Source organism: Bison bison, unplaced genomic scaffold, assembly GCF_000754665.1.
Source record: "Bison bison bison isolate TAMUID 2011002044 unplaced genomic scaffold, Bison_UMD1.0 scf7180017864485, whole genome shotgun sequence".
In the NCBI taxonomy this organism is placed as follows: Eukaryota; Metazoa; Chordata; class Mammalia; order Artiodactyla; family Bovidae; genus Bison; species Bison bison.
The window spans coordinates 522,483-545,534 of NW_011495045.1; the positions used below are offsets into that span (position 1 = coordinate 522,483).

The following is a 23,052-nucleotide window of genomic DNA, read 5'->3' on the forward strand; positions in this document are numbered from 1 at the left end:
GGTGCAGGGGCTTCGTGGTCATTGAGGACCGTCATCTGTCCCCTCATCTTGCCACCCCAAATTAGCACCTGGGGGATGCAGGTAGGCGGGAGAAGCTATTTACATCTTGGCTGGGGCGCTAATCACCTATTGACCGAACGCCGAAGGCTTTTGAGGAGGCATGGTCGGCAGAGACCAAAATAGGAGCGGAGACAAGGGCGGCCGGGCAGGGCGAGTGGCCCGTCGGGGTCTCGGGGCCCCCTGCCCCACGGCCTGAGGCCCTAGGGGCAGTGCAGGACTTCGGGTTGGCGGGCCGCAGAGCTGGAGGGTCATCAGCGCCCGGAACCCGGGGACCTGTCTTAGGAGCTGACGCTCGGTGCCTCCTACTGCCAGGAAACCCCTCACTTAAGAGAACATCTCTTTCCTAGGCAGGTAGAATTGAACAGGCGACTGGGGAGCGACGGCTGACAGAGCTATTAAAAGCAAAACAGTTAAGTGTGGTGGTGAGCTGTGAGATTGTGAGTGCCTTTCGCCGCCCCCTCCCACCCCGTCCCCGCCCCCGCCCCTCAAGTGTGGGTGCTTCTATTCACCGTGTTTCCTCCCCACCTGTAAGTGGCGAGTCCGGTAACACACCTTATAAATATTTCAGGAACGACCTCGTAGGCTCGGTTGCTTCAGATCAAGTTTAATGAATATGTTTGTCAGCCTTTATGCTCCGCACAGGCAGGTAGAAGCCCCGTGCCTCAGTTTGCCAGATCTCATCCCTTTCCTATACCAAATAGGAAAAAGATACTGCCAACCCCACGGTGAGCTTTAGATTGGTACCGTAAATTTGAGTCTGTCGTTCGGAGAGACCAGTCTTGGGCAGATATCCAAGCGTTGTTCTGCATCTCTGCAGTGTGCGTGTTGAGCCTGGAGCTTGACAAACCGGAGCTTCCAATATGGTGGAAAGCAGGTAATATGCTTATGTTGGAATAAACGTCTTAATTCATTATCATCTTAAGACACCAAGTAGTTACACAGAATTAGTCATTGTCTCCCTAGAAGTTGAATCTGAGATCTAGTTGAAATTTTAAGAAAGGCAAAATTTGTATCCCTCTACAACTGGGAGACATTTCTCTCTCCTAAATTCTTCCGTGGGAATAAGAAATGAAGGTCTTTTCCATAATCACTGTCAAGAATAAGGAAACAACACAGTAATGTAGGAAACTTTCAGGATTGGAACAAGCTGTAGGGCATCTTTCCTCACACTTTGGGTTATAACTTCCACTATAACACACACACCATTAATGCGCTACAGTGGTACTCCTTTGCTGAAGAAACCTGCTTTTTCCTCCCTTAGTGAGACTCTTAGTATGTCTCTAAACAACTTGTGAGGAATTCCTCTGTTGACCAAGATTTCAAGCCTCTAAGATTTACATTATGCTGAAAGAGACAAGTCTCTTCTATTGTAAGACCATGCACATTGAAGCTAAACAATTCGGTGTACAGTATTTCTCATTTAGAGAAGACTTTTCTAGCAAAGACCCACTGCAGTTACATCACAGGCTCCACCTCCGCCTCCCGGGCTGCTTCTCCCCAGCCTGTTAGTGAGGACAGTATGTCTCACTGTGCTTGATGAAGAAAAGGAATCCCCGAATGAAAGACATATATTTCTCATATTGTGTTTTCAAACTTAAAATTTCAAAAAATTTTTCATTATTAATACATAAATGCAAGGACTTAATTCAGAAATAGTATTGATAATGACTCTGAATATCAGCTTTCCAAGAAATCTGGGGCAACATTACAGTATTCTCTGTGCTGAAATTATTGATAGATGGTATTAGAAGTGAATTCTATGAAATTAACAAAATAAGTAAAAATTTTGTATAAGAAACAGCATTTCCTAAAGTATGTTACTGACTTGCTCAGAAAGTAACCCAGTATCATTAACAGACATAAAATATGGCCAGTTGAGAAGTTTGCAGAGCTCAGATACAAGCCTCCAGGTGCTCTAAAGAAGCATTCTTTGAGTCCTGTGAGAATTTTTAAAGAGTCACTGGTAAAGCTGTCAGATTTGGCAAATAAAAATATAAGCTGCTCATGAGTTAAATTTGAATTTCAGATAACAATGAATAATTGTTTTTAGTACAAGTATATCCCATGCACAATTTGAGGTATACTAAAAATTGTTTTATTTGTTGTTCATCTGAAATTCAGTTTTGACTGAGCTGCCTGTATTTTATCTGGCAACTCTATAGTCACTGGAAATATTTTGGTCCTCTTTTTGGGGTCATTGTGTTTTGAAAATTGAAAGTGGAGCAGAAATCATATGCTTTTCTACAGACAATCTGGGACAAGTCCAGTTCTGGTTCAAGCTATTGAAAATAACTCATGCTTAAAAGTGAGATGCATACGCATTTGGATTCACCTTGTTGTACAGCAGAAACTAACACAACATTGTAAAGCAGTTATATTCCAATTAAAAAAAATTTTAAATACTTTAAAAAAGTGAATCGTTCAACACATCTCTGCTTGCTAGATTTAGTGAGAGGTGCCAAAAGATACAAAGATGAGTAAGGGAAGTGAGGGTAGAGGAAGAGCTCTGTATCATAAGATATGAGACTTCCAGGGTCCACTCGAGGAGCCTGGGAAAGCCACTGAATTCTGCTTAGCACTCTAGTCAAAAATGATGAGCAGTTTTGACAGGTCTGACCTTGAATGAGAGAGATCTTACCCTGGGAGGTAAGGAATAAAGAAATTCATGCCTTTATACCTAATGGAGTGGAGCTAGAGGTTGATGGCCTCAGTCAGAGGACAAAGAAGCCTGCTGAGAATGAGGAAAATGAAAAGGGAACGCTAAAGGACATTACATAGTTGGTGATGGGAATGGAAAAGGGAGCTGAAAAGGGACAAGTCCAAGGATTGGTAAACGGTACTTGGGTGAATGTATCTCACTGCATTAAAAAAATAGTTCGTTTTGCTTTTTGACTAATACTTAAAGGGCTTCTTCACAGTTCTGCTACCTTCCTAGTTTCCTCAGGTAAAAAATATCATCATCAAACAAATCTGGTATATAGCATTTTAAAGTTTTGTTATTTTTATGTAAAAGATGATATTTAAATTTGATATTTGTGATGCTGATCAATATTTGGTTGATTTTGCCCAAATTCCTGAAATAAGATAAGCAGATGTTTTGGCTTTAGCAAGTCTGTTGCTTCAAATAGGAAAAGATACTAAATTGCAATCATTTTCTGATTTAGTCCAGCTATCTTTAAGGAAGCAGATTCTGATAATGGAAAAAAATGTAGATTTTACAGAAATAGAACTATATGAAAATGGCCATATGCTTATAGTACTAGAAAATACCTACTCAGAATATTTCAAATGTAATTAATTCCAAGAACACACCACTTATATTTATGTCTTTGAAGACCCAGTGGGTACTTTCACTATTGATCATTATAGGAATTTTCCAGGGAAGTTGAAGATCAAACCACTATGGTCCAAATAGAGAACAGAAAATCTCCTTTTTCTGAAGGTTCCTGTTTGCCAGTCTCAAGCAAATGATGGTAGAGTGCCATCCTAGATTTCATGTCTGTTTACAGATATAGTTATCTCTAGGGACCATCTTCAGAAAAGCTTCATATAATTGAATATCCATGCAGTGCTGTGCTATGCTTGGTAGTTCAGTCGTGTCCAACTATTTGGGACCCCATGGACTGCAGCCTGCCAGGCTCCTCTGTCCATGGGGATTCTCCAGGCAAAAATGCTGGAGTGGGTTGCCATGCCCTCCTGCAGGGGATCTTCCCAAGCCAGGGATTGAACCCAGGTCTCCCGCATTACAAGCAGATTCTTTACCGTCTGAGCCACCGGGCCCAAGAATGCTAGAGTGGATAGCCTACCCCTTCCTTCAGGGGATCTTCCTGACCCAGGAATCGAACTGGGTCTCTTGCATTGCAGGTGGATTCTTTACTAGCTGAGCTACCAGGGAAGCCCTGAGTATCCATATGTATGGTTAAATTTCTACTTTATATTACAGTAAATAAGCATATAAAATATAAACTTTAAATTACAGTAAGTTTTTTAAATCACAAAATTACTCTATGTTAAAATGCATAGTGAAGCAGTTAATTCAGGTTTTTCCTTATGAAATGATTATTCCTTAAAAATAGAACAGAAAACACTCTATTTCAAGTATTTATATTGTTCTTCTTTGTAGTGTCTGGCAAACACATCCTGCCTTATAATTCTGATAGTACATGAGAAAAAGAGTGATCAAAGACATCTTGAAGTTGCCAAAATCTCAAAGCAATTAGACTACAGTTTCTATTTTCAGCAGGGTTTCACTTATTAAAGTGATATGACTTATTAAAGAAAGCCTTACTTCAGTGATCTCTAAAGACAGCTTATGCGAACTGTCACCCAGAAAAAGCCTTAACTGAAATTGTGTGCTCAGTTCACATTCTAAGTCTTCAGTAAATAGTCTGAATTTAGAGACTCTGAAGACAGTTTGTTTTTGCATCCCAGGAACTTTTAGCCCTCCAGTTCATTTATGCTGACCATGAGCAAGTCTTATTTAACATCAGTTTCTGTGCTGAAAAATGAAAGATATACACATTTCGAAAGAGAATATTGTGTCAACTCCAATCATCTTTGTCTATAAAATAAACATTAACTGTGTTCTGATAACTTCAATCTCAATGTAATTAGACAATTTCTATATTGTCTGTGTACAATCTGTAATGTTTTTGATGCCACCAGAATAATTCAGAATTTGCTATGTTTGATCTTTTGCTTTTTTTAAATATAAATCAGATGATTGTGGTAAATGTTTAAGGAGAGCTCATTGCTGCTGCTGCTGCTAAGTCGCTTCAGTAGTGTTTGACTCTATGCTACCACATAGACGGCAGCCCACCAGACTCCCTCGTCCCTGGGATTCTCCAGGCAAGAACACTGGAGTGGGTTGCCATTTCCTTCTCCAATGCATGAAAGTGAAAAGTGAAAGTGAAGTTGCTCAGTCATGTCCGACTCTTAGCGACCTCATGGACTGCAGCCTACTAGGCTCCTCCGTCCATGGGATTTTCCAGGCAAGAGTACTGGAGTAGGTTGCCATTGTCTTTTCCAAGGAGAGCTCATTAAGCCCCCTTAAAATCAGTTTCAAACAAGCTAATGACTACAGATTCAAAAGTCTTTACATAACTTTTAAATGTAGTTTCCATTTTAATTATTGGGATTGGGACTTTGTTAATTAGAATGTGTGGTATAAGGTCTTATTTCAGCTGATATAACTCTCAGTCCTTTTTCCCTTGTATAAGTAAAGCTACCATATGTTTAGAAGCTTTCATTCATGGTGAAACTAATAACTTATTTATACCACGGCTGCTTTTTGGTTTAGCAAATGTCATCAATGATAACATAAACTCTGTTCCCTATTTTTTTTTTTTACATTACAGTTTGGCATTATAAATATTTTAAGTGTGAATCAGTCTCTGACATGAATTAACTATACAAGTATATTTCTTCCTTTTGCTTCAGAAGAAGAATCAAGATGCTGTGCCCTTCAGTATTTGAAAGCCAAATTTTCTGAAGATTCTATATTCTGGTAGAACAGTTATATTTTAATTTCAAATTTTCTTTGGTCTTAGAATCCATTTAGATTAGCAAAAATCTTAAAACAGTTGTTTTTAATTGAGAAGTTTTATCATATATTCTTTAAAATGGTAAACATTTATCAAAGCTATTTTAATTAATATATATTATGCACATCATTAATCATAACAGTTGTAAATATATATTCACCCTTCATAGGACCACCTAAATACATAACTTAAAACTTTGAAAGCTTACATTAAAATATCTGGCATAGAAATTTGGTTTTCATATTCTGTCTCATGTATGATCTGTATGTAGCCCAATATGTGAACTAGTACATGAAAATCAAGACATAAAACAGAAAGATTGGATTATAGTTTTTGATGTTTTGTATCAAGTATTTCTTCTATTATTCCCTTAAATTGTAGATAACATAAAATATTTAAAATAGAGCCAGACTCATCAAATTTTTACATCTGTACCAACCTTCTGGAATATATCTGTCAACTAGACTCTTGAGTAATCTTTGTAGATGAAATGAAAAAATGAGATCTGGGATGAGATCTAATAGCTGGATTCATCAGCTGGAACCAAAGAATGTTTCTAAGTGTGAAAGCCACATAGAAGCTTGTTCCTGTTGGCCTGCTTCAGATCTCTTCCCTTGACCCTGACATTTCTACAGTTTTATCAATGCCTCAGATATACTTGGGCTTCCCAGGTGGCTCAATGGTGAAGAACTCCCCTATCAATGTAGGAGATGCTGGAAAGACGTAGGCTGGATCCCTAGGTTAGGAAGATCCTCTGGAGGAGGAATTGGCAATCCACTCCAGTATTCTTGCTGGGAAAATCCCATGGACAGAGGAGCCTGGCAGGCTACAGTCCAGAGGGTTGCCAAGAGTCAGATGCAACTGAGTGATTGAGCACATGCATACAGAGATAGACTATATATATATCAGGTTTGTTGATAATGCAAAGCTCCAAGAACTAGTGAATTTGAATGACAATCAGGGTTACACTTAATATCCCTTAGCCCAGAGCAAGAGCTGAAACTAAAATTATGTGCAGAAAGAGTTGGTTTCATTTAGTTTCTAAGATTAGTTGCTAAGGTCAGGGAGTAGAAGTCCTTCTTTAACAACAGTTTGAGTTGTAAAAGTTAGTTCACTTGAGTATTAACCAACAGTACAGAAGAAATTAATGCTTTCTTTGGTTGCATATTAGAGTCCATTAGAGTCCAATAGAGTCCATATTAAAAAGATCAAAAACAGACACTATTAACTCACTGTACTGAAAGTGATGCATTTTGGGCCATCTATCAGGAAGTGTAGTAAGGGAATGCCTGACTCTTGTGAGCCTGGGTAGGATGTTGGCTCATATGACCTTAAAAGCACCTCCTAAATCTGATTATGCATTTTACATTGAGTTCTTAGGCATTTATTATGAACCTGCCAACATCTAATTAACTTAGTAACATTTATGTAGCACATAACTATTGTACATCCTTTCCTTGATTAATAATAAATATCTCTCCTCATTCTTTTCTACTTAAAGATTATTCCTTAGATAATTAACCAATCATCACTTAAGTGCTTCTACTTTGTGACCACCAGTGGGTTCACCTAGTTAAGATCAGACTTGAAATTCTTAGATAAAATAATATGTTCTTTGAATAGCCACAGAGTAGCCACAAAGGATCATGTTCAGGTTCTAAAATAAAATGGTACAAAGTAGACAAAGATGAAAGGCAGACATGTATTCACTCAGTGTATTCTAGTGTACTCTGTCTGCAGTGTGTTTTGGCTTTCAAAGGTATTTGTTTATATAGAATGGACACCCATCTTTACTCTTGAACACTGCTGTCTGAACCCCTTTCCTGTGTTGAGGGGGCTGTCTCACATTATGAGACAGAGGCCACTTCTCACCATAGCAGCTAAAAGTGCCAGATGCTTTTTCTCCCAGGCATCCTTGCGTGAGAAAAGACGTGGATTCATCAGAGACATGGATCCAGAGTCTGCCCCAGAAGCACATATTTTTTTGGCAATACTCTTGACCAGTCCTAGGGAGGGGTCAGTGGAGCCAGCTATTGATTCTGGACCTGATAATGGAAGTAAAGGTGTCTTTATCAGACTGGCTCTATGTTGGCATTTTAAGCATTATTTTTGTCTACGTTTCACTGGACACGACTGAAGTGACTTAGCAGCAGCAGCAACCTCTAAACCCAGTTCTCTAGCCCTCCTGGAGATTCTGTAGATTACCTTCAAATTCATTTTCTGCTTAAATAGGCAGAGCTAGTTTCCATTCCTTGTCATAATAAGAAACCCTGACTGGTATGAGGCAAACAAGTTCATGCTTACACTGGCATCTTAGTCAGTCACTGGTGCCTACTGAGTACAAAGTACTCTGAAAGGCTCAAGAGGAAATATTTATTCATTTTCTGAGTATTTCTTTAACAAGGCACCTTGCTTGGCATTTGGTAGGAGAGGCAAGCAAAACTGGTATTTTCAAATTAGTGGTATGAGGACAAGTAGGAGAAGGTAGGGATGCCACTGTCAAACTTTGATAAAGGCAGATATTCTTTGAATTTCTGACTCTCAAGATTTATTTAGTGTAGGGATGAAAGGTTGGGGTGAGAAAGAATGCTTTGGGGGAAAAATATATGTGTCATCAATGCTAAGAGTCAAATTGTTTTCTTCATCTTAACATTTATGAAATTAGAACACATTAGAAAAATTAGAAAACAAGTGTGTCATGTTTTAATTGCCACCTTTTTCTCCTCAACCCATCTAACATATTTCACCAAGTCTAAGATGTCATTGAATATATACTACTACATTTTTACCATTAAGAAAAAAGGCTCTGTAAGTAATTACTAAAAAATGATGGTACGTAACAGCATAGTGGGGGCTCTAGAGTAGATTTAAAGAGAACTTAAGATAATTAGGTCGGTCATGGAAATGTTGTGAGTTAAACACCAAATTCTGTTTCGTTGTTCTAGTAGTCTCCCAAAGCTGTTAAAGAATAGTAGTAGATTTATGTTATGAACAAATTTAGGTACTAATCATTTTAACTTTATTTGACTTTAAAATGTGCCTGTATACTTACAGTGATTCTCAGTTTGTGGATGGCACATTTATTTTTGACGACTTTTCTATTTGTACAGAAGTCAACAGAATAACATAATGGATCCTAGTATTCAACAATTATCAATTCATGATAAATGCTGTTCGATTTTTAGCCCCTACTCTCTATCCACCCAATTTTATTTTGAAGCAAATCTCAGACATCATACCATACCATTTGTAAATATTTCAGTGTATATCTCTAAAACACATACTCAAAATATTGTTTTTCTGCTTTCCTAGAAATAAAATTTATAGTTTGTAGCACCTTTTTAAATAAACAAATTGTGTGTTTATTTTAATTAGGTTTTAAGCTACCTTTTGGGGGAGGTTTTTAAAAAGAAAACCATCTGAAGAATACTTCAGTGTCCACTGATTTATTTGTAAGACATTTATATGATGCTAGTAGGTCATATTATAATCCTGCAGTAATATATATCTTGATTTCCCACTCTGCAACTTTGTTTTGAATATGTTCTCTAGTTGAAGATGTGTTTAAAGAATATACTGCTGTTCTTGCCATTTCCAAAGCAATCTTCAGAAATGTCATATCTATTCTGTTATTATTTTGGGCCCCAAGAGGAGGATTCCTAGTTATTATATCAAATGACTTGAACTGTGTCAACATTTGTCAGCTCAAACTCTTCCACTTTCCCATTAAATATTTTCAATACATTTTAATTTGTGTCAAATTCAACAAACAACCTACAGCGTGTGGTCTGGTGGCATACTATTCTAAAGTAACTTGGGCTTTTTGAATCTATCTATTTGATGTAAGCAACTGACTAGTTCCTTGAACCTTAGTTTCTTCTTTTTTGTTTTTTTAAAGTATGGGTTCACCGAGTTTAAGGCCATTGGACCTCAGGAGGCTGGAAACACCACCCTATGTATGTCACCTTAAAAAAAAAATTTTTGTCTTTAATCAAAGTAATATATATCATTTAAAACGTCATATAATTATACAGTATTATAATGTAAAATAGGCCTGTTGCCCAGTCCTTTTCCATTCCACATGTGTTTCTCAGGTATACTCACTTTAATTCTTTTAGCTTATTCTTCTGGTGTATTCCACCTTACTTTTAAATAATACGCTAATATTGCTATTTCTCAATATTTAAAAATATGATATCTACTGATTTTCTACTATAGAAGTGAAGATTTAACTTTCATACCTAACATCTTTCCCTTATATGCATTCTTTTCTCTTTCCTCACTTCTCCCATTATCTCTGTTTTCACCTAAGAGAGTTTCACATGTATCTTGCTTTGGATGGTTTTCTGAAGGGTAAATCTGAGGACTAGTGATCTGTCTGCCACTGTTCTGGGAGCTGAATGGGAGAAGAAGGCTGGATAAATCTCACATTTATCATGTAGACTTTTGTTTAACTTCCTAGTATTCAGTATAGAGCTCAGCCTCATTTCTTGTTTCTAGAAGTTCAGAACCTATTTAACTCATCCCCTTCAAAAGTTAATCTCACCTCTTCTGATGGAATGGAGAGGCGTTATGCCTATTCTCTTTAGGTAGGGAGGAGATCTAGGCCCTAACTTATCCTTATGAAAACTTTCAATCAAGTTGTGTTGATTCATTCTGCATTCCCATTTTTAGAGGAGTTTGGCATCCCTAACTCCTGAACATGACTGAGATTCTGTACTCTGAATTGTATTGCCTTTGGGTTTACTTCCCTCACTGTAGGTTTAGTCAGATAGGTGAAGTACATTGCCATTTGCTTATCTTTCAGCTTCCAGATTCTGCTGACATCTCATGTGCACTCCTGTTGCCCTTAGCCTTATGGATTTATGCTTTTTGATTTATTTACGTTAGTTGAATTCAGTTCAGTCGCTCAGTTGTGTCCGACTCCTTGAGACCCCATGGACTGCAACACACAATGCTTCCCTGTCCATCACCAACTTGGGAAGCTTGCTCAAACTCATGTCCATTGAGTCAGTGATGCCATCCAACCCTCTCATCCTCTGTTGTCCCCTTCTCCTACCTTCTGTCTTTCCCAGCATCAAGGTCTTTTCCAATGAGTCAGTTCTGTGCATCAGGTGGCCAAAGTATTGGAGTTTCAGCTTCAGCATCAGTCCTTCCAATGAATATTCAGGACTGATTTCCTTTAGGACTGACTGGTTTGACCTCCTTGCAGTCCAAGGGACTCTCAAGAGTCTTCTCCAGCACCACAGTTCAAAAACATCAATTCTTCAGTGCTTAGCTTGCTTTATAGTCCAACTCTCACATCCATACATGACCACTGGAAAAACCATAGCTTTGACTAGACGGACCTTTGTTGGCTAAGTAATGTCTCTGCTTTTTAATATGCTGTCTAGGTTGGTGTTAGTTGGATTATGTGTTGGATTACATGTGTTTTATTTGTTGTGTTTAGATGGAAGTCTATAAACATATTTAGATGACAAAAATACACAGAAGAACTGTATAAAAAGATCTTAATGACCCAGATAACCACAATGGTGTGATCACTCACCTGGAGCCAGACATCCTGGAATGTGAAGTCAAGTGGGCCTTAGAAAGCATCACTACAAACAAAACTAGTAGAGGTGATGAAATTCCAGCTGAGCTATTTCAAATCCTAAAAGATGATGCTGTGAAAGTGCTGCACTCAATATGCCAGCAAATTTGGAAAAGTCAGCAGTGGCCACAGGACTGGAAAAGGTCAGTTTTCATTCCAGTCCCAAAGAAAGGCACTGCCAAAGAATGTTCAAACTATCACACTTCCGCTGGGTGATAGAGAAAGCAAGAGAATTCCAGAAAAACATCTACTTCTGCTTTATTGTTTACACCAAAGCCTTTAACTGTGTGGATCACAACAAACTGGAAAATTCTTCAAAAGATGGGACTACCAGATGACCTTACCTGCCTCCTGAGAAATGTGTATGCAGGTCAAGAAGCAACAGTTAGAACTCGACATGGAACAACAGACTGATTCCAGATTGGCAAAGGAGTACGTCAGGGCTATATAACACTCTGCTTATTTAACTTCTATGCAAAGTACATCATTCGAAATGCCAGGCTGGATGAAGCTCAAGCTGGAGTCAAGATTGCTGGGAGAAATATCAATAACTTCAGACATGCAGTTGACACCACCCTAGTGGCAGAAAGCAAAGAGGAACTAGAGTCTCTTGATGAAAGTGAAAGAAGAGACTGAAAAAGCTCAGAGCTTCTATATTGACTTCAGAAAAGGCAGTGTGGGCAAAGACTGTTTTACTTATTTTGAGTCTCTAGTGAATGTAATGAGTGCATAATGATATTTATTGACTAGAATTAAGAACTGAGGTCTCTTCTTACCAATTGGCTGTCTGTCCTTGGATAAATCATTTATTGAATTTGTTTGAGGCCACACAAGGTCACTTAGGAAAGGTATAGCAGAAGAATAGGAACATTGGGGAACACCTATACTTAAAGGGCAGGCAGAGGAAGAGTGTGAGATAGACAGAAAATCAGGAGAACATGGAAACATGGAAGCCAAAAGCAGACCTTTCAAGAAGTAGCATCACATTAAACCATATCAAACAAAGATAAGAAAATAGAGCTTGGATTAGGCCATGCTCTGCCTTCAACCAAACATTTATATACTCACTTAGTCTATGTATAGATAAATGTTTATCATTCCTGAGATGTTTATGATCAGAGTGATCTTTGTAGTATAAGGAAGTAGTCTTGAACCCTGTGTATAGGTGAGAATGTGAATGGAATGACTATGATGACTATGATAGGGGAAGGGAACCAGAGCTCAGAGAGACTATGCAGTATAGAGTTGGGAGGCTAAGAAGGACGTGAGTTAGTCATATGTGATCACCCTATAACATATTATAGACTTAATTAACCTGATTTACCTGGAGAAGGAAATGGCAACCCACTTCAAGTATTCTTGCCTAGAGAATCCCATGGACAGAAGAGCCTTGTGAGCTACAGTCCATGGGGTCTCAAAGAGTCAGACATGACTTAGCAACTAAACAACAACCTGGTTTAAACTGAATAAAAATGTTTGAGTCAGAGAATATGTTTTATGTTTCATCATACTGCAGATGGTGATTGCAGCCATGAAATTAAAAGACTCTTACTCCTTGGAAGGAAAGTTATGACCAACCTAGACAGCTTATTCAAAAGCAGAGACTACTTTGTCAACAAAGGTCCGTCTAGTCAAGGCTATGGTTTTTCCCAGTAGTCATGTATGGATGTGAGAGTTGGACTATAAAGAAAGCTGAGCGCCGAAGAATTGATGCTTCTGAACTGTGGTATTGGAGGAGACTCTTGAGAGTCCCTTGGACTGCAAGGAGATCCAACCAGTCCATCCTAAAGGAGATCAGTCCTGGGTGTTCATTGGAAGGATTGATGTTGAAGCTGAAACTCCAATACTTTGGCCACCTGATGTGAAGAGCTGACTCATTTGAAAAGACCCTGGTGCTGGGAAAGATTGAGGGCAGGAGGAGAAGGGGACGACAGAGGATGAGATGGTTGAATGGCATCACCGACTCGATGGACATGGGTTTGGGTGGACTCCGGGAGTTGGTGATGGACAGGGAGGCCTGGTGTGCTGTGGTTCATGGGGTTGCAAAGACTTGGACATGACTGAGCAACTGAACTGAACTGAAGCTTCATCAAGTTAAAGTCAGCAGGCTGGTGTATAAAATACTTGAGAAGTCTATCAAGGCTACTATTTTGTTAGAGTGCCGTGCAAACAAAAAGTAAATTCAAATTTTCCCTGAGCTTAGGCCATGGCCAGCCACTTCAGAAATGCTGTTTTGGCTACAAAGGAGTAGATTAACTCAGCATCACTTATGGAAAAACAATTCAAAGGACATTTCTCACCAGTAGTGTCTCAGAGTATCGTACATTGCATACCAATTATGATTTGTTCCTGTCTTTTATGTAATTTTCTAGTTAACAGTAATTAATATATTAACAGGTGTGCCTCTTTAAAACAAAGCTAGATTTAAAAAATAAAGTAATTCTTTTTGCTTTCTATAGAAAACATTTAGAGAAGTTATTTAATGAGCACCCAGTGAGCAGGGACTTAAATACCATTTGCAAAATGCTTTCTTCTACCATCCAAAGCCGTTTTTGGTGTTTCCTCTTTAGGGGCAGATAATTAGAATTAATTGCTATTTTTGTTTCCTGTTTGGAGAACAAATAATTAGGACTAATTACTATCTTCCTTCCCATCACTTGTCCTACACAACCAGCAAGTCAGTTTGATTCTACCTTTGAATTATTTTTTACTTCTGTTTGCTTCTCTTTATCACAATCTTTGGTGTGCCAGTTCAGGTCACAACCTGCCAGAATTTATCTAAACAGTCTCTTAAGTGATTCTTGATAAAATGAGCTTCTACTGTAGGGGAGGATATAATAAGAATGGTAAGACAGTAATAATAATACTAGAAATAAGTAGCAACTCATTGATTGCATATTACATTTAACTATGCTAGGCTTTGGTTGATTCACTTCTTAGAGCAGTCGTTCTAAATGTACTTGTGATTTCTCTCCCCATCTAACTGAACCCCAGAGGGATTAAGCAACTTGTCTAAAGCCATTTGGCTATTGGTGAAACTCAGACATGAATTCTGTCTCCAGAACTTGTGCTCTTAACCAGCATGCATATTCTCTGTCATATTTGACAAATTTCCCTTAAATAGTAAGGATCCTTTGTAGTATTAAACTAAGTTGCCCTACCCAGAAAGGGCTTCCCCTGTGGCTCAGTGGTAAAGAATCCACCTGCAGTTCAGCAGCCGCAGGAGATTCAGGTTCGATCCTTGGAGGAGGGCATGGCAACCCACTCCAGTATTCTTGTCCGGGAAGGTCATTGGACAGAGGAACCTGGTGGATTACAGTCCACTGGGTCACAAAGAGTAGGACACAACTGAAGCAACACAATTTAGCACACATGCACATGTTACCCAGAACAGTACTGGCACACAAATATTCAAGAAGTTTTTGTTTTGTTTTAATGGAAAGACTGAGGAACCACTATGTACAGGTCATGAAGCTGAAGTATTATAATACTTCATTTATCCCACATCATTATGAATGAGTTTATTTTTTTAGGTAAACCAGTTTTCTAGCTAACTGAAATTAAACCATTAAGTATAATTTTTAGAAATTTTTATAAAAATCTTTCTGAAATGTACTCCATTACTTTATTGCCTTATGACAATCCTAATTTAATATTATCCTGATAGCAAAAAGTATTGTTAGGAACAACAAATGTTGCATATGCTGTTTATTTATCATTTCCTCTGGGCTGTAGTTTAAATTACCATTTATATGCTGAGGAAACCCAAATCTTTGTATACAACTAAGATTTCTCTCCTGACTTTCAGAAACATGTATATCTACAATCCCTCTTGAGCCTGAAGATTCAAAATGAACCTAAGATCCCCAGATACAACCAGACCCCCAAATCTGCATTTCCAAAATTCCATGTCTTACTGGAAAATTCCACTGTCTACCTAGTTGCTAGCCATAAACGTGGGCATAATGTTTGACTCTTCCTTTTCCTTCACTAACCACCCTCAATCAGTCAGTTAACAAAAGTCCTATTGATTTTACCTTCTAAATATCTCTCAGATCCATCACAATTTGTCTGTCTTTTGCCTTATCCTGCCATTATTAAATTTGCCTAGATGATTGTAACAACCTTAAAAATGATGCACCTACTTATATTTCACCACAATCTAATTTTTTCTCCATACTACAGTGAGATTACATTTTTAAGACTACAACTCTGATCATGGCACATCCCAGTCTATAACTTTCAGTAGTTCTTCACTGCTCATGGGATAAGTTTCAGAGGTCTTTAATATCACATAAAGCTTTCAGTGACCTGATCCTTTCTTGACCATCCATATTTTGCCATCTCAGTTTTTACCTGTTCTTCTCATTGAGCACTACACTAGGTCATATTGAATGTTTTCCCCTCCATACGTTGTGTATAATATATTCTTGCTTCTAGGATTTTGCATGTGCTATTTGGGGGAACCCCCAAACCCTACATCTAAGGTAAGCATCTCTTACATTCACTGTCCCAGCACCCATTTTCACTTGTAATATTGTGGTTAAGTACCTATTTGTTTTTGTATTGATACACCAGCTTCTCTTCTCTCTTCCTTAAGACTGTTGGATCTGGAAGATGGAATTCATAACCTCTTGTTCACCCTGTATCCTTAGTGCCTAACTGTGTTTAGAGCATAGTAGGCACTAACATACTAATAATTTTTTAAAATGGCTTTAGATTCACAGAAGCATTACAAAGATACTATAGAGTTTCCTTATACTAGTGCCCAGCTTCCTCTATTGTTAATTGTGTGTGTGTGTAGGAATGTGTGCTCAGTTGTGTCCAACTCTTTGTGACCCCATGGACTGTAGCCTGCCACACTCCTTTGCCCATGGAATTTTCCAGGCAAGAATACCAGAGCAGGTTGCCATTTCCTTCTCCAGAGGATCTTCCTGACCCAGGGATCTAACCCACATCTCTTGCGTCTCCTTCATTGGCAGGCAGATTCTTTACCAGATGAGCCATTACTCAGCCACAAAAAGAAACAAAACGGGGCCATTTGTAGTGAGGTGAGTGGACCTAGAGTCTGTCATACAGAGTAAAGTAAGTCAGAAAAAGAAAAACAAATATCATATAATATCATATATTAACATATATGTGTGAAATCTAGGAAAAAAGGGTACAGATGAACCTATTTGCAAGGGAGGAATAGAGACGCAGATGTAGAGAATGGACATGTGGAAATGGGAAGGTGGAACAAATTGGGAGCAGTGTGTGACATACACACACTGTCATGTGTGAACAGATAGCTGGGGGAAGCTGCTGTATAGCACAGGGAGCTCAGTTTGGTGCTTAGTGATGACCAGAGGGGTGGGATGGGGGGTGGGAGGAAGGCTCAAGGCGGAGGGGATATATGTATACACATAGCCAATTCACTTTGTTGTATAAAACAAAGAAACTAAAACAACATTGTGAAGCAATTATACTCTAATTTTTAAAAATCTTATATTAATATGCTACATTTGTCACAACTAATGGACGGATACTGATCCCTGTTAACGAAAATCTCTGCTTATTCAGATTTCCCTAGTTTTAACTTAATGTCCTTTTTCTGTCCTAGGATCTGATCCTTGATACCACATTGTATTTAATAATCGTAACTCCATAGGCATCTCTTGACTGGGACAGCTCCTCAGACTTTCCTTGTTTTTGATCTTGAGAGTTTTGAGCAATACTGGTTATTTTCTGGTATAGCCCTCATTAAGTACTTGTCTGATGTTTTTATCATGATTAATCTGGGTTTAAAGGAGAAAAACCACAGAGGTAAATTGCTGTTATTTTTCTTTTTTAAAGGATTTAATTGCTGCCCCTCCAAATCTGAAATATACTGATGCTCCAAGAAAGTGAAAAGCTTTGTCAGTTTGGCCAAAGATAAACATCACTGGTTAACAACTTTCATATATTCACAAACCTCATCTTCAATACTATGACATACTTTCTGACAATCACACTGCCTCGATTTTATATCTTTGTAGTTTCCTATTCACCCACTCCAGTACTCTTGCCTGGAAAATCCCATGGACAGAGGAGCCTGATAAGCTACAGTCCATGGGGTCGCAAAGAGTCGGACACGACTGAGCGACTTTACTTTACATTATTCACCCAGCATCCCAAACACTGAGTCCCACATTCAGACACATCAAGGCCTTCCTAAGCCCAACCCTATTCCAAACACATATTCTAAGTAACTAGCCAAAGCTCTGTCCATAGCTCACAGATCTCAGCTGTTCACCCCCCACAACTTCTGCTTCCTAATTCCACAGGGTATTGACCACAAGTCCATGGAGAAAGTCTTACGTCATGTATACTTTTGTCTGAACCTGGACATCTAGAAGCTGGACCAAAACTCTTAGGATTCCTTGGAGGTGGCCAGGCAAGGTCAGTACGTCAGTGTGGACTGGGCAGACCAGCACCTGAGAGAAGAGATGACCATCTCCCTTGTCCGTCCAGCAAATTTTCAGTTTTGGGCTGCATTTCTTAAAGTGCCATTTCATTACGTTATATCAAGGGTATATACTGTCAACATGAATTATCACTGTAATATTAATCTTTATCATCCACCCAAGTTAATATTTGTCAGCTTTCTCAACTGTAAAGTTACTTACTTCTCCCCTTTCATTATTGTACCCAGGAAGTCACTACAGACATACCTCAGAGATTTTGTGGGCCTGTTTCTAAACCAATGCCATTAACTGAATTGTAAGAATTTTTTGGTTTGCCAGTGCATATACACATTATGTTTAAACTATACCATAGTCTATTAAATGTGCAACAACATTATGTCTAAAAAATGTACATGCCTTAATTAATAATATAACGTATTTATTGCTAAAAATGCTGGCCAACATCTGAGCCTTCTGTAAGTCATAATCTTTTTTCTGGTGGACTGTCTTACCTTGATGTTGATGGCTGCCAACTGATCACGGTGGTGGTTACTAAAGATTGGAGTGACTGTATCAATTTCTTAAGACAGCAGCAAAGTTTGGTGAATCAATTGACTCTCTCATGAACAATTTCTGTGTAGTGTTTGATGGCATTTTACCCACAGAAGAACTTCTTTCAAAATTGAAGTCAATCTCTCAAACTCTGCTTCTGCTTTATCAACTAAGTTTATGTAATAATCTAAATCCATTGTTGTCATTTCAATAATCTTCACAGCATTTTCACCCAGAGTTGATTGCTTCTCAAGAAACCACTTTCTTTGCAACTTCTCATCTGCTCAAGTTTTATGAGATTGCAGCAATTCAGTCATAGCCTCAGACTCTGCTTCTAATTCTAGTTCTCTTACTGTTCCTACCATATTTGCAGTTACTTCCTCCACTGAAGTCCTCAGCCCCTCAAAGTCATCCATGAAAGTTGGAATCAAATTCTTCCAAAATCCTGTTCATCATGAATGTTCTTAGTAACATCTGGAATGGTGAATCCTTTCCAAAATGTTTTCATTTGACTTTGCCCAGATCCATTAGAGGAATCACCATCTATGGCAGCTTTAGTGTTACTAACATATTTCTTAGATAGTAAGAATTAAAATTTGGAATGACTCCTTGACCCATGGCCTACAGGATGGATTTTGTGTTAGCAAACATAAGAACAGTATAGATTTCATTGTATATCTCCATCAGTGCTCGTGGGTGACCAGGTGTATTAAGTAGTAATATATTTAAAGGAATCCTTTTTTTCTAGCAAAATTTCCCAACAGTGGGCTTAAAAGAGTCAGTAAACCATGTTGTAAGGAGATGTGCTATCATCCAGGCTTTGTTGTCCCACTTATAGAGCACAGGAAGAGTAGATCTAGCCTAATTCTTAAGGGCCCTAGGATTTTCTGAATAAGTGAGCATTAACTTTAAGTTTACCAACTGCATTGGCCCTTAACAAGAGAGTCAGCCTGTCTTTTGAAACTTTGAAGTCAGGCAATAACTTCTTTTCATTTCTGAAAGTCTTTGATGGCATTTCCAATAGAAGACTGTTCTGTCTACATTGAAAAACTGCTTCATGAAGCCACATTCATGAATTATCTTAAGCTTCATACTTTTTAAAAGACACAAAAGTACAAAGAATAGTATACAGCCCCATCACTCAGAATGAACACATTTACCATTTATTTTGCTTTTTAATAAATAAAATATTTTAAAAATTGGAGGCCTTTATTTCACTCTCCAGTCCTAAAACCCTCCCTCTTCTCAGAAGCAACCACAATCTTAAGTTGACACATAAAATTTTTTTCATGCATAAAATATTTTACAGAAATTGCTGTGTATTAAAATACTGGCAAAACTCCCAACAAACAAAAGTCTAGCCACCAGGTGGCTTCAAAAGTGAGTTCTACCAGACATTTAGAGAAGACTTAATACCTATCCTTCTTAAACTACTCCAAAAAATTGCAGAGGAAGAAATTCTTCTGAATTCATTTGATTAACTCACCATGATACCAAAACCAGACAAAGATATCACACAAAAGGAAAATTAAAACCAGTATCACTGATCAACATAGTTGCAAAAAACTCAAGAAAATATTAGCAAATCGAATCCAACAATACACTGAAAGGATCATTTACCATACTCAAGTGGGATTTATCTCAGGGATGCAAGTAGCCATAAATCAATCAATGTGATATACCATATTAACAAATTGAAGAATAAAAATCATACTATTGAGAGGGGCAAGAGACAAGATGGTGGAATAGAAGAACTTGAGTTTACCTCCCCTCATGAAAAAAACCAGAATCACAGCTAACTGCTGAACGACCATGAACAAAAGACTCAAACTCACTCCAAAAGATATTCTACGCCAAAAGACAAAGAAGCCACAATAAGATGATAGGAGGAGCACTTTTATGATATAATCAGATCCCATACCTGCCAGGTGAATGACCCACAAACTAGAAAATAATTGTATTTCAGAGGTTCTCCATAGGAGTGAGAGTTCTGAATCCCAACCTCAGGGTCTGGCATTGGGAGGAGGAGCTGCCAAAACATCTGGAATTGAAGGCCAGTGGGACTTGAGTGCAGGAGCTACGCAGGACTGGGGGAAACAGAGACTGTATTCTTGGAGGATGCACACAAGGTTTCATGTGCACTGGGACCCAGAGCAAAGCAGTGACTCCACAGGAGCCTGGGCCAGGCCTACCTGCAGGTCTTGGAGGGTCTCCTGGGAGGTAGGAAATGTCTGTGGCTCACTGTAAGGACACTGGTGGGGGCCCCAGAGAATATTCATTGGCGTGAGCGCTCCTGAAGGACACCATTTTGGCAACAAGACTGGCCCCACACAACAGCATGCGGGCTCCAGTGCTGGGACACCTCAAGCCAAACAACCACCAGGATGGTTAAAAATACCTAAAGTCATCCTGAGCCTACTGCCACCTCTAAATGCACCCCTTGATGTGGCCCTGTCCACCACAGGAACAAGAACCAGCTCCACCCACCAGAGGACAGGCCAGTCCCTCCCACCAGGAAGCCTGCACAACCTTCTAGACCAGCAACACTCACCAGGGGGCAGACACCACAAAACAGGAAAGAACTACAGTCCTACAATCTGAGGAATAGAGACCACAAACACAGAAAGGTAGACAATAAGAAATGGCAGGGAAATACGTTCCAGATGAAGGAACAAAATATAACCCTGAAAGAACAACCAAGTGAAGTAGAGATACGCAAACTACCCGAAAAAGAATTCAGAGTAATGATAGTAAAGACCATCCAAGATCTTGGAAAAAGAATGGAGACACAGACTGAAAGGATACAGGGAATGTTTAATAAAGAGCTAGAAGCTTTAAAGAACAAACATAAATGAACAATATAAATTCAACACCCATTTATAATAAAGTGGACATAGAGGGAACATATCTCATCATAATAATGTCATATATGACAGACCCACAGCTAACATCATACTCAACAGTGAAAAACTGAAAGATATTTCCTTTAAGATCAGGAACACGACAAGGATGTCCACTCTCACCACTTCTATGCAACATAGTTTTGGAATTCTGAGCCGTGGCAATCAAAGAAGAAAAAGAAAAAGGAATCCAAATTGGAAAAGAAGAAGCAAAAGTGTCACTCTTTGCAGATGACAAAGTACTATACATAGAAAATCCTGAAGATGCTACCAGAAAATTCCTAGAGCTCATCAACAAATTCAGTAAATTTGGAGGATACAAAATTACTACACAGAAATCTGTTGCATTTCTGTACACTAACAACAAAAGATGAGAAGAACAATTAAGCAAGCATCCTGCTTACTATCATATCAGAAAGAATAAAATACCTAGCAATAAAGGTACCAGAAGATACAAAAGCTATAAGATGTATTATAGCATTTGTATTTGTATTCCAAAAACTATAAGATGCTGATGAAAGAAATCAAAGATGTCACAAACAGATGAAAAGATATACCATGTTCTTGAATTGTCAATATTGTGAAAATGACTATACTACCCAAGACAATATATGTATTCAATGCAATTCTCATCAAATTACCAATGGTATTTTTCACAGAACTAGAACAAAAAAAAAATCTTAAAATTTTTATGGAGACACAAAAGACCACAAATAGCCAAAGCAATCTTAAGAAAGAAAAATGGATTCAGACTATACTACAAAGCTACAGTCGTCAAAACAGTGTGGTGCTGTCAGAAAAACAGAAATAAAATCAATGGAGCAAGATGGAAAGCCCAGAAATAAATGCACACGGCTATGGTCAATTAATCTCTGACTAAGAAGACATTGAAGGTGGGAAGACAAGGGGATGACAGAGGATGGGATGGTTGGATGGCATCACCGACTCAATGGAGATGAGTTTGGGTAAACTCTGGGAGTTGTTGATGGACAGGGAGGCCTGGCTTGCTGCAGTAGTCTATGGGGTTGCAGGGAGTCAGACATGACTGAGTGACTGAACTGAACTGAACTGAAAGAGGTGAAATATATGACAGAGATACTATTGTCTCTTTAATAAGTGGTGCTGCAAAAACTGGGCAACTGCATGCAAAAGAATGAAAGTAGAACATTCTCTAACACCGTGTATAAAAATAAACTCCAAATGGATTAAAATCCTAAGTGTAAGGCCAGATACTATAAAACTCTTAGAGGAAAACATAGGCAAAGCATTCCTTGACATAAATTGCAGCAAGATCTTTTTTATCCACCACACAGAATAATGAAAATAAAAACTAAGCAAATGGGACCTAATTAAATTCAAAAACATTTGGACAACAAAGGTAACCATAAATGAACTGAAGACAGCCGACCAAATGGGAGAAAATATTTGCAAATGAAGCAACAGCAAGGGATTAATCTCCAAAATATACAAACAGCTCATGCAGCTCAAAAAAAAAAAAAAAAAAAAAAGCACAAATAGCCCAATCAAAAATGGGCAGATGATCTAAATAAACATTTCTCCAGAGAAGACATACAGATGGCCAAAAACACATGAAAAGATGTTCAATATTGCTAGTTATTCATGAAATACAAATCAAAACCAATGAACTATCACCTCAAACTGGTCAGAATGGCCATTATCAAAAAGTTTACAACCAGTAAATGCTGGCATGAGTGTGGAGAAGAGGTAAATCTTATCTACTGTTGATGGGAATGTAAATTGGTATAGCCACTGTGAAAAACAATATGGAGCGTTCTTTAAAAACTAAAAATATTACTACCATATGACCCAGCAATTCCACTCCAGAGTATGTTCCCAAAAGATATGAAAGCAATAATTTGTAAAGATATATGCACTCAATATCATAGCAGCATTATTTACAGTTGCCAATATATGGAAGCAACCAAAGTGTCCATCAACAGATGAGTGGGTAAAAAAGG

General features: G+C 38.4%; 1 protein-coding gene across 3 annotated transcripts in view; it reads left to right on the forward strand.

Annotated features, from left to right (window-relative positions):
* Window positions 1-23,052, forward strand: part of ELMOD1 (ELMO/CED-12 domain containing 1) — an 86,590-nt gene that overhangs the window by 452 nt on the left and 63,086 nt on the right. Inside the window, exon 2 of one of the 3 annotated variants that reach the window (XM_010862825.1) lies at window positions 17,502-17,616. The exons of the other annotated variants lie outside the window; for them this stretch is intronic. The gene's annotated coding sequence lies outside the window, so the exon portion shown is untranslated. The remainder of the gene's footprint in view (window positions 1-17,501; window positions 17,617-23,052) is intronic. 3 annotated transcript variants of the gene reach the window in all.